The sequence below is a fragment of the Sus scrofa genome, chromosome 9 (genome assembly GCF_054392235.1).
Source record: "Sus scrofa isolate SSC_HxYL_T2T_F1_AM1 chromosome 9, Sscrofa_HxYL_maternal_Yorkshire_Landrace_v2.0, whole genome shotgun sequence".
Taxonomy (NCBI): Eukaryota; Metazoa; Chordata; class Mammalia; order Artiodactyla; family Suidae; genus Sus; species Sus scrofa.
In genome coordinates this window covers 37,472,263-37,489,947 of record NC_139391.1, presented here as the reverse complement: position 1 = coordinate 37,489,947, position 17,685 = coordinate 37,472,263, and the positions used below count along the sequence as shown (strand labels likewise).

The window sequence follows — 17,685 nt, the reverse complement described above, 5'->3', positions numbered from 1 at the left end:
TATTTACAGGATATTACATTTCTGTGCTTGATCCTGGCCCTTGGACATAGCTGACTGTTCCATGAATGGGCCACTGACACAAAATGGACCAATCATAGTACCTTCCTTGTAATTTGGGATTGGGACCCAGAAAAAAAGAGAACCTTAACCTCTCTGGGTAGCTTGTAAACTTGGGAGCTGGTTGTAGGATCAGAGGTCCTAGATCTAGTTTTGGTCTGCTGTGGGTGAGGCTGGATCTTGGGGTATCTGGCTAAGAGGCCTAATGGGTCCCACAGATGGTACTGGCCTGCTAATGGGCAAGGCCTGGGCCCAGGGGGTGCTGGTCTTGTTCTGGACTGCTAGTGGGTAGGCTTAGTCCTGATAAAGCAGTTGTGGGGCCATGGTGGTCCTGGGGTGGTATCTGCCCACTGCTGGACTAGGCTGCAGGGGGTCCCAGGACTGGTGCCACTTGTAGGCAGAGCCTGGTACTAGCATCCCTGGCTGCAGGGACTTGGGCATCCCAAGCTACTGCCAGTGCACTGCTGTGCAGGGCCAGGTCCTGGGCCCTCTAGTGGACAGGGCTGGGTCCTGATGGCTGTGGGCTCAAGGGGTTTTAAGGTAGTAGGCCTGCTAGTGGGTGGGCCTGTGTCCCCACCAAGCTTTTGCCTTGACTTGAGGCAACCCAGTACTAGTGCTGATAGGCTGGTGAGTGGGACTAGGTTCTGGAACTAATAAGCTAGAGGGAGGATTCAAAAATGACATTTGTCAGGACCAGTGTCCTCACAGTAGCATGAGCTCCCCATATGGCTAATATCAGTGTCTGTGTCCCCAGGGTGAGCTCCAGCTGCCCCTGCCTCTTTAGGAGGCTCCAAGATCAGCTAACTTTTCAGCAGAAACTCTGCAGAACACAAAGGAGTGGTATGATATATTTAAAGTGATAAAAGGGAAAAACCTACAACCAAGAATCGTGTACCTGGTAAGGCTTTCATTCAGATTCAAAAGAGAGATCAAAAGTTTTACAGACAAGAAAAGCTAGAAGAGTTCAGCACCACCAAACCAGCTTCACAAGAAATGATAAAGGGACTTCCCTAAGCAAAAAAAGGCCACAACCAGGAATTTGAAGTATGAAAAGAAAAATCTCATTGGTAAAGGCAAATAAACAGCAAAGGCAATAAATCAACCATGTAAAAAGATATAAAAGATAAACACACAAAAAAGAAAAAATAATCCAAACATAAACATAAGAATCCAAACACTAAAGATAGTCAACAAATCACAAGAGAAGAGAGCAAAGGAAGAAAGGAACAAAAAAATAAATAAATAAAAGTAAAAAATAAACTACCAAGAGAACATTAAAACAGTGAACAAAATGGCAAAAACTATGTATTTATGAAGAATTACTATAAAAATAAATGGACTAAATGATCAATTCAAAAGACATGGAGTAGCTGAATGGATACAAAAACAAGATCCATATATATGCTACCTACAAGAGACTCACTTCAGATCTAAAGGACACACAGTCTAAAAGTGAGGGGACAAAAAAGACATTCTATGCAAATGGAAAAGAAAAAAGACCCAGGGTAGAAATACTTGGACACAATAGATTTCAAAACAAAGACTATAGGAGTTCCCTGGTGGTCTAGCGGTTAAGATTCAGCATGGTCACTGCTGTGGCTCGGTTTTGATCTCTGGCCTGGGAACTTCTGCATGCTGTGGGTGCAGCCAAAAAACAAAAACAATAACGAATACTATAACAATAGACAAAGAGGGACATTACAAGAGATCAATCCAACATGACGATGTAACAATTGTAAATATATCTGCACCCAACATAGAAGCATATAAATATACAAAGAAAATACTGACAGACATAAAGTAAGAAACTGGAAATAACACAATAATAGTAGGGGACTTCAATACCCCACTTACATCAATGGATAGATCATCCAGACAGAAAATCAACAAGGAAACACTGACTTTAAGTGACACATTAAACGAAATGGACTTAATAGCTATATATAAAATATTCCACCCCAAAACAGTAGGATACACATTCTTTTCAAGTGCACATGGAACATTTTCCAGAATAAATCACATGCTAAGATACAAAAGAAGTCTCAGTAAATTTAAGAAAAATTAAAATTATATCAAGTATTTTTTTCTGATCACAACGCTGAGACTAGAAATCAACTACCAAAAAAAAAAAAAAATCAAAAAAAAAAAGATGGAAGCTCAACAATAAGCTATGAAACAACCAATGGATTACTGAAGAAATCAAAGAAGAAATTTTAAAAATATCAGGAGACAAATTAAAATGGAAACACAAAAATCCACAATCTATGGAACACATAAAAAGTGTTCTAAGAGGGAACTGCATAGCAATGAACCAAAACAAATCTAAAATAAACAACCTAACTTTACACCTAAGGGAACTAGAAAACAAAGAACAAGCAAAACCCAAAGTTAACAGAAGAAAAGAAATCATGAAGATCAGAACAGAAATAAATGAAATACAGATTAAAAAAATAGAACAATGAAACTAACAGCTGGTTTTTAGAAAACTGATAAACCTACAGCCAGACTCAAAAACTTAAAGAGAGACAATAATGTGAGAAAAAGAATGTGTGTGTATATGTATATCACATATATATATATATATACATATATGAATGACTGGGTCACTTTGCCGTATATTAGAAAATTGACAGAACACTATAAACCAACTATAATGGAAAAAAACAAAAATTGTTAAAATTTTTTTTTAAAAAGAGAGGGCCCAAATCAATAAAATGAAAAAGGAGAAGTTATACCTGACACCACAGAAACAAAAAGGAAAGATAAGAGATTACAGCAAATAATTCTACACCAGTAAGATGGGCAACCTGAAAGAAATGGAAAATCCCTAGAAATGTACACTCTCCCAAGGCTGAATCAGGAAGAAATAGAAAAATATAAAAAGACCAATTAATCAGAAGTAAAATTGAGTTAGTAATTTTAAAAACTCCCACAAACACAAGTCCAAGACCAGATGACTTCACAGATGAATTTTACCATTTACAGACAAGCTGACAGCCATTCTTCTCAAACTATTACAAAAAAAATTATAGAGGAAGGAATGCTTCCAAACTAATTCTATGAGGTATCACCCTGATACCAAAACCAGAAAAATCGATCACAAAAAGAGAAAATTACAAGCCAATATCACTAACAGACTAAACAAAATATTAACAAACTGAATTCAACAATACATTAAAAAGATTATACACCATGATCAAGTAGATTTATCCTAGGGATACAAGGATGATTTAATAGCTGCAAATAAATCAATGTGATATATACCACATTAACAAACTGAAGAATAAAAATATCACTTCAATAGACTCAGAAAAGACATTTGACAAAATTCAACATCCATTTACGACAAAAACTCTCAACGACATAGGTACAAAGGGAAGCTATATCAAAATAATGAAGGCCATATATGGGAAACCCACAGCTAACATCTTTCTCAATGGTGAAAAGCTGAAAGCATATCCTCTAAGATTAGGCATAAGAAGACAAGAATTCCCACTTTTGCCACTTTTTTTCAACATAGTATCGGACCTCCTAGCCACAGCAATCAACAAGACAAAGAAATAAAAGGAATTAAAATTGGAAAGGAAAACGTAAAATTGTCATTGTTTGCAGATGACATGAGACTATACACAGGAAATCCTAAAGATAACACAAAAATTACTAGAGCTCATCAATGAATTTGGTAAAGCTGCAGTATATGAAGTTAACATACAGTAATTTACTCCATTTATACACTAACAACAAACTATCAGAGAGAAATTAAGAACATCAATCACATTTACAATTGAACCAAAAAGAATAAAATACCCTGGAATAAATATAACTAAGGAGGTAAAGGACCTATACTTGAAAACAATGAGACACTAACAAAAGAAACTGAAGACAACACAAACAGGTGAAAAGATATACTGTGGTCACGGATTGAAAGAAATAATATTGTTAAAATGACCACAGTCCTCAAGGCAATCTACAGATTCAATGTAATCCCTATCAAAATAGCATATGCATTTTTCACAGAACTAGAACAAAAAGTTCTAAAATTTGTAATGAAACACAAAAGACTTCAAAAAGCTGAAATAATCTCAGGAAAGAACAAAGCTGAAGGTTTCATGCTCAATATTTCAAACTATACCACAAAATGACAGTAATTAAAGTAGTATGGTACTTGCACAAAAACAGACACATAGATCAATGGGCCAAAAATAAACCCATGCCCTTATGGTCAACAACAAAGGAGGTAAGAATATACAAGGGAGAAAAGACAGATCCTTCAATAAATAGTGCTGGGAAAACTGAACAGCTACATGCAAAAGAATCAAATTGGACTACAACTTTCTCATACCATACATAACAATAAACTCAAAATGGACTAAAGGCTTAAAGTAAAATCTGAAACCATAAAACTTCCAGAAGAAAACATATGCTGTGAGTTCTTTGACATCAGTGTAAGTAACCTTTTGGATATATCTCTTCAGGCAAGGGAAACAAAAATAAAAAATTAACAAATAGGACCACATCAAACTAAAGAGCTTTTGAACAACGAAGGAAACCAACAACAAAATGTAAAGACCATCCCCTGAATGGAAGAAGGTATTTGCAAATGACATATATGCAATAAGGGGTTCATATCCAAAATATACAAATAATTCGCACAACATCAAAAAACCACAAACAAGTTGATTTTAAAAATGGGCAGAAGGAGTTCCCATTGTGGCTCAGCAGAAACGAACCCGACTAGTATCCATGAGGATGAGGTTTTGATCCCTGGCATCTCTCAGGGGGCTAAGGATCCAACGTTGCCATCAGCTGTGATGTGGTTGCATTCAGGCTCAGATCTGGCATTGCTGTGGCTGTGGTGTAAGCCAGCAGCTATAGCTCCAATTCGACTCCTAGCCCGGAAACGTCCATATGCTGCACCCACAGCCCTAAAAATAAAAATGAGAATAAAAATAAGGCAAAAGACCTGAATAGACATTTTTCTATAGACATACAGGTGGCCAACAGGCACATCAGTATCACTAATCATTCTGGAAATACAAATCTTTTTTTTTTTAATTTTTTTTTTCCCACTGTACAGCAAGGGGGTCAGGTTATCCTTACATGTATACATTACATTTTTCCCCCAGCCTTTCTTCTGTTGCAACATGAGTATCTAGACAAAGTTCTCAATGCTATTCAGCAGGATCTCCTTGTAAATCTATTCTAAGTTGTGTTGGAAATACAAATCTAAAACACAACAAGATATCACCTCAAACCTGTCAGCATGGCTATTATCAAAAAGACAAGTAACAGGTGGTGAAGGATGTGGAGAAAAGGGTAGTCTCATGCACTGTGGGTTGGGATGTAAACTGGAAGAGTCACTATGGAAAACTATACAGATAATTATCAAAAAACTAAAAACAGAATTACCATATTACTCAGCAATTCCACTCTTGGTTATTTATCCAAAAAAAAAAAAACCTAATTATAAAAGATATATTGAAAGAAATAATATTGTTAAAATGACCCCTATGTTCATTGCAGTACTATTTACAACAGCCAAGATATGAAAATGCACACTTGAACAATGGATGAAAAAGGATGAAAAGAATGAAATGTTGCCATTTGCAACAATGCAGATTGAATCCAGGGTATATTGTGCTAAGTGAAATAAGTCAGACAGAGAAAGACAAATATTACATGATGTGAGATTATATCCAAATAACAAAAGAAATGAACAAATATAACAAAACAGAAACAAAGATACAGATAACAGATGGTTGCCAGAGAGAAAGGAGACAAGAAGTGGAAAGAAATAGGTGAGAAGGGTTAAGAGGTACAAACTTCCAGTTGCAAAACAAATGAGTCACACTTATGAAATGTACAGTGTGGGGAATGCAGTGAATAACTATGTAACATCTTTATGTGGACATATTGTAACTGGACTTATCCTGGTGATCATTTTGAATGTATAGAAATACTGAACCACTATAACAGGAACTAGTCAATTATACTTTAAAAAACAAACGCATAGGAAAAAAAAAAAGACTAGACTTGTGGTAACCAGTGGCAGAGGTGGTGGGAGGGGTAATTGGATGAAGGGAGTCAAAAGGTGACCGTGGACCAGGGAAAATAAGTACTGAGGATGTAATGTACAACATGGTCAGTATAATTAACACCGCTGTATGCTATATATGAAAGCTGTTAAAACAATAAACCCTTAAAGGTCTCATCACAAGGGAAAAAAATAACTTTCTATTTCTTTAATTTTGTATCTGTGTGAAATGACAGACGTTCACTAAATTTACTGTGATAATTATTTCATGATGTATGTAAATCAAATCATTACATTGTATGCCTTGAACTTACACAGTGCTGTATGTCCATTACGTCTCAATAAAACTGGAAGGAAAGAAGAAACGCAGTATGGCCCTACTTCTAGTTCTAGAAACTCCAACTAAGTATACCACACACTAAACAGATATGTGGGGTAGAGGCTTTTAGCATTATAAATAATATTACAAAATGGGCCTTCTCTGTGCAAAGGATTGGGCTCTATGGTCCCTTTAACTTGTCTACTTCTGCAGTGCAATTAAAACATGATGTGATTTTTTTTTCCCAACAGCATTTAGAAATCCCCTCCCAAGAATACAGTTATTGTATGTGATGGATTTGACCTATATTGAACTTAAGATCTTTGGCGAAAAGTAATTCCAAATCACAGCTCTGGGAAGTTTTTCAAGGAAGTCAAGAGAATAGAAGTTGCTTTTTGCAGCATCGATATAGGATATGTGAATCAAGCAAGTCTCTTTTGGCTTTAATAATTCACTGCTTGGTGTTATCTAGCCCATGTGGCCAAAGCCCTGGGTATTGAGCATGCACTCAACAACATCCCAGGCACATAAATAAACCATCTTCTGCTCTCAGTCCAAGAGGCAGTTATTGATCTGGGCTGTGATCTTTTCCTACCTGACTTTATGAGGATTTCTAAAATAGCTCACCTTAGGGGAATTAGAGACTCAAGTACTTTTCTTTTGTCCTTTGATCAACCAAAAAAATCACCAACACCTTACAAAATATGGATTCTGACAGAAGAAACACCAACATTTGCTGTGATGGCCAAACAACTGACCTGGCATCATATCCCACAAGCAAAGAGACAAAAGGAAAAATTGATGGTCCCTTGGCCACCAAGACTACTTTGCTGCATCAGGAATCAGCCTCCAAATTACAGCTGTGGGGTCTTGATGAGCCAAAAATCAAGCCATGTGATTTCTGCAGATCAGCTGGGAATAGGAGATGCCCTGGAATGGAAGTGCTCCCACCCTACACACTTGGTTGCCCATTTTGCATACCTGACTGAAACTGTGGATTTTGGTCCTAGCTCCTGCTGGCTACATGACCCCATAGAGGTCATATTTCTCAGGACCTCAATGTCTCCAGTGGTCAGGTACAATGACTGACCACCCAAGAGGTATTCCCAACCCTCTTCTCTTGAATTGCCTCCAACTGCAGAGGATACAAATTCTGAATTCTCATTTTGCTAGCCTTCCTCGCCATCAAGGTGTTATGAGATATATAGGGAAGTCAGCTGAGGGGATTCTAGACAAAAGTTTCATCCTGGAAACACAGAGACAATCTGATAAGTACTGGTATTCAAATGATGCAAATGACGCTTAAAAACTCAACAAGAGAAAACAAACCACTGATTAAAAAATGGGCCAAAGACTTTAACAGACATCTTACCAAAGAAGATGTTCTGATGGCAAATACACATATGAAAAGATGCTCCATACCATATGTTATGAAGGAAATGCAAATTTAAAAAACAATTAGATACCACTATCAGAATGGCCTATCACACTTATTAGAATGACAAAAATCTATAACACTAACAATGCCAAATGCTGGTAAGGATGTGGAGCAATAGGAACTTCCTTCATTGCTGATGGGAATGCAAAATGAAACACTCACTTTGGAAGACAGTTTGGCAGTTTCTTACAAAACAAAAACATACTCTTTGCATGTGGCCCCACGATCACGAACTCTTTGGTGTTTCGCCAAAGGAGGTGAATACTTATCTCCATATAAAAACCTGCGCAAAGATAATTACCAGCATCTTTATTCGTAATTGTCAAAACTCAGAAGTAACCATGATTTGCCAGATTAGATGAATGGGTAAATAAAATGTATGAAACGTTATTTAGCACTAAAAGAGCTATCAAACCATGAGAAGAAATGGGTAAGCTTTAAATGCAAATTCCTAAGTGACATAAGCCAATCTGAAAAGGTTACACACTAAAATTACAACTATAGGACACTCTGGAAAAGGCCAAATTATGGAGATAGCAGACAATTAGTGATTGCCAGGGTTTGGATGGCAGGGAAGGGGATGAAAAGGCAGAGCATAGAGGACTTTCAGGGCACTGAAAATACTCTATATGACAGCATAACGATGGATACATGCCACTGCACATTTGTCCAAATCCATGCAACATACAACACCAAGAGTGAACTGTAATATAAACGGTGGAATTTGGGTGATTATGATGTGTCAGTGTGGGTTTATCAATTGTAACAAATGCAGCACTCTGGTGGGTGATACTGACACTGAGGGAAGCCAGGAGTGGGTGGATCATGGAGTATATGGGAAATGTCCCTACCATCCCCTGGATTTTACTGTGAACCTAAAATTGCTACAAAAGATTAAATCTTAATTTAAAAGAAAAAAAGAAAACAGAGACACAAGGAAAATACTCTCTTGCCACCTCAGATACCCTGTTAATCCTTCCATGACACCCTTTCATGGAAGATGTGATACTTGGAACTAAAGCAGATATCTTGCAACCTTGGCAGACAAGAAAGACTGGCAGAAACTAAGTCTCTGGGGGTATTACTGAGCCAAGAAACTAACCTCTACTACAACTTCCTCCAGACTTCTTAAGTAAACAACAGATGTCCCTATGATGTAAGACCTGGCTGGTAGGTTTTCTGTTACTTGCAGCCAAAAATATCCCAATAGATGATATTCATCTATAAAATATGAGGGTCAAGCTACATTCTCTATGGTTCTTTCTAAAGTAATTTTTATGTCCATCCTTAGTTCCCTCAAAGTCTCTTCCCTTGGCTAATTTACCCGTGAAGAGTAAGTATAACCACATAGCTGCCAAAAGTATTTCTTCAAAATGATAAACTAATAAAAATTGCATTGCTTCTCTTATAAGAAGGTAGAGCTTCTAACCCACCAAAGGCAGAATTTAACTTTGGCAGAGCCATGAGTACGCATTGCCACTCAGCATCTGTATGCCCTGATATGTGATAGGACCCATGGGCAAAACAGTGAAATTTTGAATTTTCAGGGCTAAGTAACTTACCTGTTCCAGGAATTGCCACCAGATTTTAAGCATTTCTGTTGCCAAAATCTCCTTAAAACAGACTGATAGAAGTAATACATAAGCTTGAGAATTTTCAGGCCCTGAGGAGATGGAAGCCAGAGCAGATGGGTTTCTGAAAATCATTAAATACAGTAGGAGTTCCCGTTGTGGCTCAGCATTAACGAACCTGACTAGTGTCCACGAGGATGCAGGTTCGGTCCCTGGCCTTGCTCACTGGGTTAAGGATCCAGCGTTGCTGTGAGTTGTGGTACAGGTTGCAGATGCAGCTTGGATCCCAAGTGGCTGTGGAGTAGGCCAGCAGCTGCAGCTTGTATTAGACCCCCTAGTCTGGGAACTTTCATATGCCATAGGTGTGGCCCTAAAAAGAAAGCGAAAAGAATAAAAAGGGAGTTCCCGTCGTGGCACAGTGGTTAACGAATCCGACTAGGAACCATGAGGTTGCGGGTTCAGTCCCTGCGCTTGCTCAGTGGGTTAAGGATCCGGCGTTGCCGTGAGCTGTGGTGTAGGTTGCAGATGCAGCTCAGATCCCGCATTGCTGTGGCTCTGGTGTAGGCCGGTGGCTACAGCTCCGATTAGACCCCTAGCCTGGGAACCTCCATATGCCACGGGAGCGGCCCAAGAAATAGCAAAAAAAAAAAAAAGAATAATAAAAAGACCAGAGACTTTAGAGCTACAGGGTTATGTTGAATCCTTATTCTACCACTGAATACCTGTATATCTTTAAAAAAAGTCATGTATGCTTTCTAATAACTATTAATAAAATGTCTTGCTCTGGCTTTCTTCCCTTCATGGCCACTATGAGAAGTCAAGTAGATCATGTACACAAAAAATAAAGTATAGCGTGTGGCCCAAGCATGAGAGGCAATCATTCTTAACGACGAGGAATAGGCAAAGTGCTGAGGGACAGCCAAAGAGCACAGGAACCGTGCGGGCGGAGGGTACATCAGAAGGCAAACAACTGCTACTACTTACCGTCGGTCTCAGGCAGGCCTTCCTGAACCGGTTTCTCTGTTCAGCCATAGTCTATGCAGAGGTTCATCCCTGTCTCTGACCTAAACCGTCCCTTCCTTCAAATTCAACTACAGGCCACCTCATAGTTCCCTTAACAACCACAGGTGTTGGAAGCACATCTCTCAGGGCTGCTTTTCCTCCTATGTGGTTCTGGCTGTTTCCAAAGGCATTGATTGTATTCTCTCACCTGTCCTGGCATCTTATAAAGGAGACTGAAAATCGTGGGATAGGATACAGAGAGAAGAGCAGGATATAAACAAACATTTGTTGGAGGCTCAACTATAAGCCAGCTATGCACCACTAGGCTGGTCACCTAGCTTCTTGAAGCCTCAATTTCCACACCTGTGTTTTGAGCCAATAATACCTGTTCCGCTTGCCTCCCAGGAACATTCTGAAGTTAGAGAGTGATGATAGAGGGAAAGATGACTTGATACGGAAAAGCAATGCACAAATGTAAAATGCCTCTGGAGTAGTGGGCAGCTGTGGTCAAGAAGGTGGACTTTAAAGTGAGATGCCCCTAGGTTGTGTCCTAGCTCTGTCATTTCCACAGTATGATTCTGAGCAAGGTGCTCAGCCTCTTCAAACCGAGTCATTGTTTTTAAAAGAGGGTCCCTAACATCTGCTCTATAGCCTGTCTTAGTGATTGAGCCACAGATTCTTCTCACTCATGAAGCAAGCATTTAATCAATGTCAGTAGTAGATTGCTATTATTGCTCTTAATGTTGTTATTATTACAACCTGCCAAAGTTCAGCATTGCTCCTACTAGGCTCCCAGCCATGAAAAAGGCACACAGTGGTGCTGAGGCAGCCTGAAAGAGGTGCCTGGGGAAGCTCATCTGAGCCAAGCTTCTCCCTTGCGTTTCCACACGCCCAGCAGGAACCTGGTGGCTTCCTCCTGAGCCTGCACCAGCTTCAGAAAGGAAGGCAGCACTCTAGCCCTGCCCAGACCTGCTGCTTTCTGAGCATCCCTTCTGCGCAGACAGGCAGAAGCTAAGCATCCTTCTGCCCACTGCCCTTCCAACAGGACAGGGAAATGCCTGAGTGGGTGTGGAGCCTTCCCTGGGAAGCCACAACCCCAGGGAAACATCTTTATATCTGGACTTAATGCATTATTACTCTTCCCTGTAATCAATCAGTTGTCTGTCCCACTAGACTGTAAAGTCCTGGAACATAGGAGGCTCTTACTGTGCATTTTAATATGTCCAGGCATTGGCATTTGTCCACAAAACTCTCAGTGTTTACTTACCCAAGTTGAACAGCCAAATCCTAAGACTCACGATGCATATTGCTAGAGTGCTTCAGTATAAGCAAAGTCCACAAACTGCCCTAGGACACCACCAGATGTGTGCAAACCTGTCACTAGCCTCTCTTCATTCACTCAGCCAGTCACCCCACTGCAGACAAAGAGGGTCAAAATGCAAGAAAATGAGAAAAAAAGTCCTCAAAGGAGCCACTGCTTCAACCACATTCTTGGCAATGTCCATGCGCCCACCTGGCAGACCTGTCCTAGAACAAGACGACTTCTTCCTTCTCATGACTGCCCCTGAGCTCTGAGGGTGATTAAGAGACCAAGGCCACAACCAGCCAGAGCTTCCACCCCCACTGTCCACCCCAGCCCCACAAAGCCTGCCAGCTTGAATATTCCCCTGGTGAAAAGGTTCTTCTCTTGAACTGCTCTTCAGGCCTCCACCACTCTCCAGAAACCCTCAGGACATTACCTATCACTTCACCAAGAAAACAGAAGATACTGAAGAAAACCCTCCCAACTTCCTGCCAACTTAATGTGTCCATACCTTTTCTTTCCTCTTTCCTTCCAACTACAACCAATAGGAATCCCTCTTCCCGTCTAAGAATCATCACTGCACCGAGCCCTGACCTCCATGCTCAGGCGCTCAGAACCACTAACTATCTGCACCATCCTTCAAACTTCAGCTTTAATTTTCTATTATGTCCTTCCCAGGGGCCCATAACCTCCTCAAGTCTCTTCCATCATTAAAATAATAACAACAGAAGTTCTCACTGTGGTACAGTGGGTTAAGAATCTGACTGCAGCAAGCGCAGGTCACTGCAGAGGTGGGGGTTTGAGCCCCAGCCCAGTGCAGTGGGTTAAGGATCTGGTGTTGCTGCAGCTGTGGTATAGGTGGCAGCTGTGGCTCAGATACAATCCCTGGCCCAGGAATATGCTGTGGGTGTGGCCAAAAAATTATAAATAATAATAATAATAAAGGTAAAGCAACAAAAATCTTTGTTCACCTTGGTATTCACCCAAATGCATTGGAAACATATGTCCCACAAAAATCTGCACACAAAGAGGGTCAAAATGCAAGAAAATGAGAAAAAAAGACATTTGCAGAAGCTTTATTCATAATTTCCAAAACTTGGGAGCAACCAAGATGTCCTTCGGTAGGTAAGTGGATAAATAAACTGTGGTCAAGGCAAACAATGGAATATTATTTAGCACTAAAAAGAAATGAGCTACAAAAGCCATTAAAAAATTCGAGAAAACTTAGATGCATATTACTGAGTCAAAGAAGCCTATCTGAAAAGGCTACATACTGTATGATTCCAACTACATAACGCTCTGGAAAAGGCACAACTATGGAGACAGCAGAAAGATGAGTGGTTGTTCTGGGTTGGGGGAGAGGGAGGATGAGCAGGCAGAGAGCACAGAAGCTTGTTAGGACAGTGAAAATACTCTGTATGATACCATCATGGCGAATGGATGTCATTATACATTTGTCCAAATCCATCCAATGTGCAACACCAATGGTGAACCCTCATGGGAGCTATGGACCTGGGGGGATTCGGATGTGTCAGTGTCTGCTCATCAGCTGTAACAAACACACCACTCTGGTGAATGACCCTGATAATGGGGAAGGGGATGCATGGAGGCTGGGAGAGAAGTCAGAGGCTCTATGGATTGAAATCTCTGTCCCTTTTTTTAGGTTGCTAAGAACCTAAAAAAAATAAAGCCTATTTACAACTATTTTAAAAGCCTCAGTCAACCCTCAGCTGCAGCTACCAGATAAGAAGGCATAAAATAATTACACAAAAAATAAGAGGGGCTGAGAGACCACCAGGAGAATATGCTCACCACGCAGATCCTGAGAGTCCAGGTCCCTCACTGTGAATGAACAGCTAATAAACTGCAAAGATCTCAAGTCTCAGTGAATTCATTAGTCTGAGTCAGTATCTTAAGTCTAAATCCCTTCTGTTCCTAACAAGAGTGAGTTTATGGTCATCTGAGGTGGAAGACCAAATTCCTGAACCAGTAAAACAATATGGATTTAGTACCTATTCTCTTAACCCACCTCTACTAGCTGAGCTGACAGAAGGCCTTCAGCTCCCCTGTGACACAACAGACCGACGGCCACAATGCACTGGACATTATAGGAGCCAGAAGCACCGTCTCAGCAGCACACGTTTCTCTGAGTTGAAATATGTGTTTATGTTTTGCATAAAACACAAACAACTGTTTACCTCCTGGAATTACATAATTTAACAGAATGTCATTTTTTTTTAAACTTTTTAATGTAAGTATAGTTGATTTACAATGCTGTGTTCATTTCTGCTGTATGGCAAAGTGATTCAGTTATACATACATGTACAGCCTTTTTTAATATTCTTTTCCATTACTGTTTATCACAGGCATTGAATGTAGTTCCCTGTGCTATTCAGTAGCACCCTGTTGTTTATCCCCTCCATGTAGCATAGCTTACATCTTGTTATTTTACATATTTATATATTACCGAAGCATATGTCAATACACTTCTATACTTTTTCATGCTCGTACATTGCAAATATTAAATATGAATATGAAAAGAAAAGAAACTCATTTCCAAAGTGAAGTCAAACGTTTTAGAAGGACTTCATAAAACTGAGCCATTAAAACTGTTGATCAACTGGGTGTGAAGGAGAAATTTTTAAAAGATTAGAGGAGGGGGAGCATTATAAAAAAATGTGGAAGTGTCCTGCACACAGATTGCCTCCAAGTGTTAAATTCTCATTCCATCTTACAGAAACTGAAACCAGAAGTCACAGATGATGGATGTGCTGCGGATATGATTATACAAAAAGATAGTGCAGAACTCCAGGATGAAGTACCCGCACTCAAAGGCTTTGCGTCCACAATCAGCAAATAAATGCGTCTGTATCTTTTAAGTTAAAGTAACGGTCTATGAGCCCTATGATCATGTTTTATGCTTCCTCACTTTAATCTACCCTTTCATTGAAGCCATCCATCAATTGCGGGTCCTGGTCACGTTAGGCTCTCTATGTGCAGTAGGTCCTAGATCCTGCCCGGCTGCAGCAGGCTCCCCTCAGGTGATGCCACCAGCTTTCCCAAATTTCTACAGATAGATCCAGGCCTTCAAGTACTCCTCAGCAGTAAGGCCTTGTCAATAAGACATGAGGTAGATGTTCAAAAAATGGTTACTGAGAGAATGTATTAATAAATAGTAACAGGAGTTCCCGTCGTGGCGCAGTGGTTAACGAATCCGACTAGGAACCATGAGGTTGCGGGTTCGGTCCCTGCCCTTGCTCAGTGGGTTAACGATCCGGCGTTGCCGTGAGCTGTGGTGTAGGTTGCAGACGCGGCTCGGATCCCGCGTTGCTGTGGCTCTGGCGTAGGCTGGTGGCTACAGCTCCGATTCAACCCCTAGCCTGGGAACCTCCATATGCCGCGGGAGCGGCCCAAGAAATAGCAACAACAACAACAACAACAACAAAAAGACAAAAGACAAAAAGACAAAAAAAATAAAAAATAAAAAAAAATAAATAGTAACAGAATCAAGACTTAAAGAGTTTCTTCCAAAGTTCATCTCACTCCTCTAGTCCCCTGTCACTAGCTTAAACTAGCTCATTTAAAGCTTAGTGTTTTCTCTGTAAATATCCACTAGACAAGAAAAGTGGGGATGCAACCTTTCTTGGAGATAAGAAGACCTGTCTCATCCATCCTGTCATCCACCATATTTTTTTTTTTTCTTTTTACTACCGCACCTGTAGCATATGGAAGTTCCCAGGCTAGGGGTCAAATCGGAGCTGCAGCTGCCGGCCTATGCCACAGCCATGGTAACACCAGATCCAAGCCACAACTGCGACCTATGCCACCTCATGGACAATATGCCAGGTTCTTAACCCGCTGAGCCACAATGGGAACTCCCTGTCATCCATTCTACAATGCAAATGTCTTTAGGTTTATCTGCTCTAAAAGACATGCACACCACTTATTGCTAAATCTGCTTTGGTTTCCCCGGATCCTACTAAGTTATTTACTCAACAAACCTTCCTTGGGTGCTGACTGCGCCAGGCACTGTACTAGGTGCTGGGGATAATGACAGAGAAAAAAATCAGACAATATCCCATCTCTCAGAACCTCCTAGGCTTACACAAAGGCTTACAAAATATGTTTTAGGTTCTGGAGCAAGGACTCCATAGACTAGGCCCATACTAGGGTGAGGTAAAAAAGGTTCTCCTGCATGGCCTTGAGAATGATGTTGTCTTTAATTTCAGACCCTAGGCACCTCCCTTAACTATTCAGTGGGTTACCAGCCCTGTAGCTAGGCTCCCCATTTCTCCTCCTGGCAATGTTAAGTTTTCTGAAGCCAAGCTTCCAGAATCATGTTTCTTTGATTCATTCATAGCTCACCATAAATCTCTGGACCTTTTCTGCCACACATGTGTTTGGTATATTTTAACATAGTTTGTACCTGAGAATAGATCCTAAAGACTTGCTTAACCCTAATTTATCAACCATACTACTCTTCAGTAAGAAAGTATCTTCTCTGTGTATTTTATTTTTCAACTAAGAAATTATCAAGCAAACGTGAACGTAGTGAGTAACTGTGCTTTACTCTGATATGTATACAGGTTTCAGCAAATAAAGACGCCTGTACTTGTGTGAGCTTGAAGACGTGTGGAAAAATCTCTTGCTGAACAAATCTACTGGGAGACAGGAAAAAGCAGTAGTAATGAGTTTAGTAGTGAGGGCTTGAGTTCAATTTCAAGTTCTGACATTTGCTAGTGGGATTAAAAAATGAGTAGATGTAATCCCTGCCATTAAGAAGCAAGCATCTAATAGGGACAATAGATAGATGGTTACGACATGGTGAGGAAAGCACGGTGATGGAGACATTCATAGTCTTGGGAGCACAGAGGATGGAGCCTGGGGGAGAGAAAGGGGAGAAGACAAAAGCAGGGGGGGCACCTGAACAGAGTTTTAAAGCAAGAATAGAAATTAGCCATACGCAGAGGAGGGAGGCAAGGAATCTGGGCAGGGCGGACCTCAGAACTGTGTGGAATTCTTTCAGGTTGAAGGACTAAAGGTTGTACAGTTAATGGAAATTTAATATAAACGTTCACGGGCAAATAAAAGCCAGGAAGCCATCTCTGCGGCAAGACAGTCAGACCTCATGTGGCACATTCAAGGACCAACACGAGCTCTCCGTTACCCTGTGTTCTCTTAGCAGTAGATCCACTGCCCCTTGTCTTAGGTATCCACCACACTAATAATGCAATGAGCCCCCTCTCTGACCTGCTTTCTCTCTCCACCCTCTTTCTCACGCCCTATCTCCTTTGTTCTCATCTTTCTACAGCCCCATCACTGCTATGTTTTTACCTCATTCCCTCTGATTTCTGTTGATGCATGGTGTTTCCTGCTACCTGCACCTTCTCCTTTATGCCTCGGCTACTTCACATGCCAGGGTCTGCTGATCTTCTGTTCACTGCATTCAAATTTACCAAGAACAGGAGTGAGCTGCTGGCCAGACCCATCCAAGGCAGAGCAGTCCTGCTGAGCAGGGATCTCCTGCCAGGCCATTTTGAAACTACTCCTCAGCGGTGTCTGTGTGTCACATGCCTGTTCCTGCTTGCAGAGAGGTGAGGTTGCACAGTTAAAGTGCACTACCCATAAACGACCTTGTTCAGAAGCTTCTTCTCAGTGCCCCGAGCAAAGGCACTGAAGCAGAAAAGCAGTTCTGCTCGGAAGCAGAAGGCGCTTGGCCACGTTGGAAAGGAGAGAGAGAGTGTTTAAGGATGAGACATGCTTGGGTCTGAGGAGATGGGGATTCAGGTTGAGGACATAGCAGGAATGATTCAGTCTACAAACTCAGGTCAGCAAGAACATCATATTTCCACACATACTTCATATCAACTTAACTTCAGTGCCGGGGCCCCTTCCAAGTGGTGGCAGAAAATTTGATCTCGATTGAGGGACTCGTCCCTGAGGCTGTGCAAAGATCTCCAG

The 17,685-nt window shown here is 40.8% G+C and overlaps 1 protein-coding gene across 15 annotated transcripts in view; it reads right to left on the bottom strand.

The window, feature by feature from the left end:
• The window catches only part of LOC100511522 (uncharacterized), a 680,138-nt gene that overhangs the window by 616,760 nt on the left and 45,693 nt on the right, over window positions 1-17,685 (bottom strand). Inside the window, exon 1 of one of the 15 annotated variants that reach the window (XM_084975969.1) lies at window positions 17,059-17,268. The exons of the other annotated variants lie outside the window; for them this stretch is intronic. The gene's annotated coding sequence lies outside the window, so the exon portion shown is untranslated. Of the gene's footprint in view, window positions 1-17,058; window positions 17,269-17,685 lie in introns of those variants that run through there. 15 annotated transcript variants of the gene reach the window in all.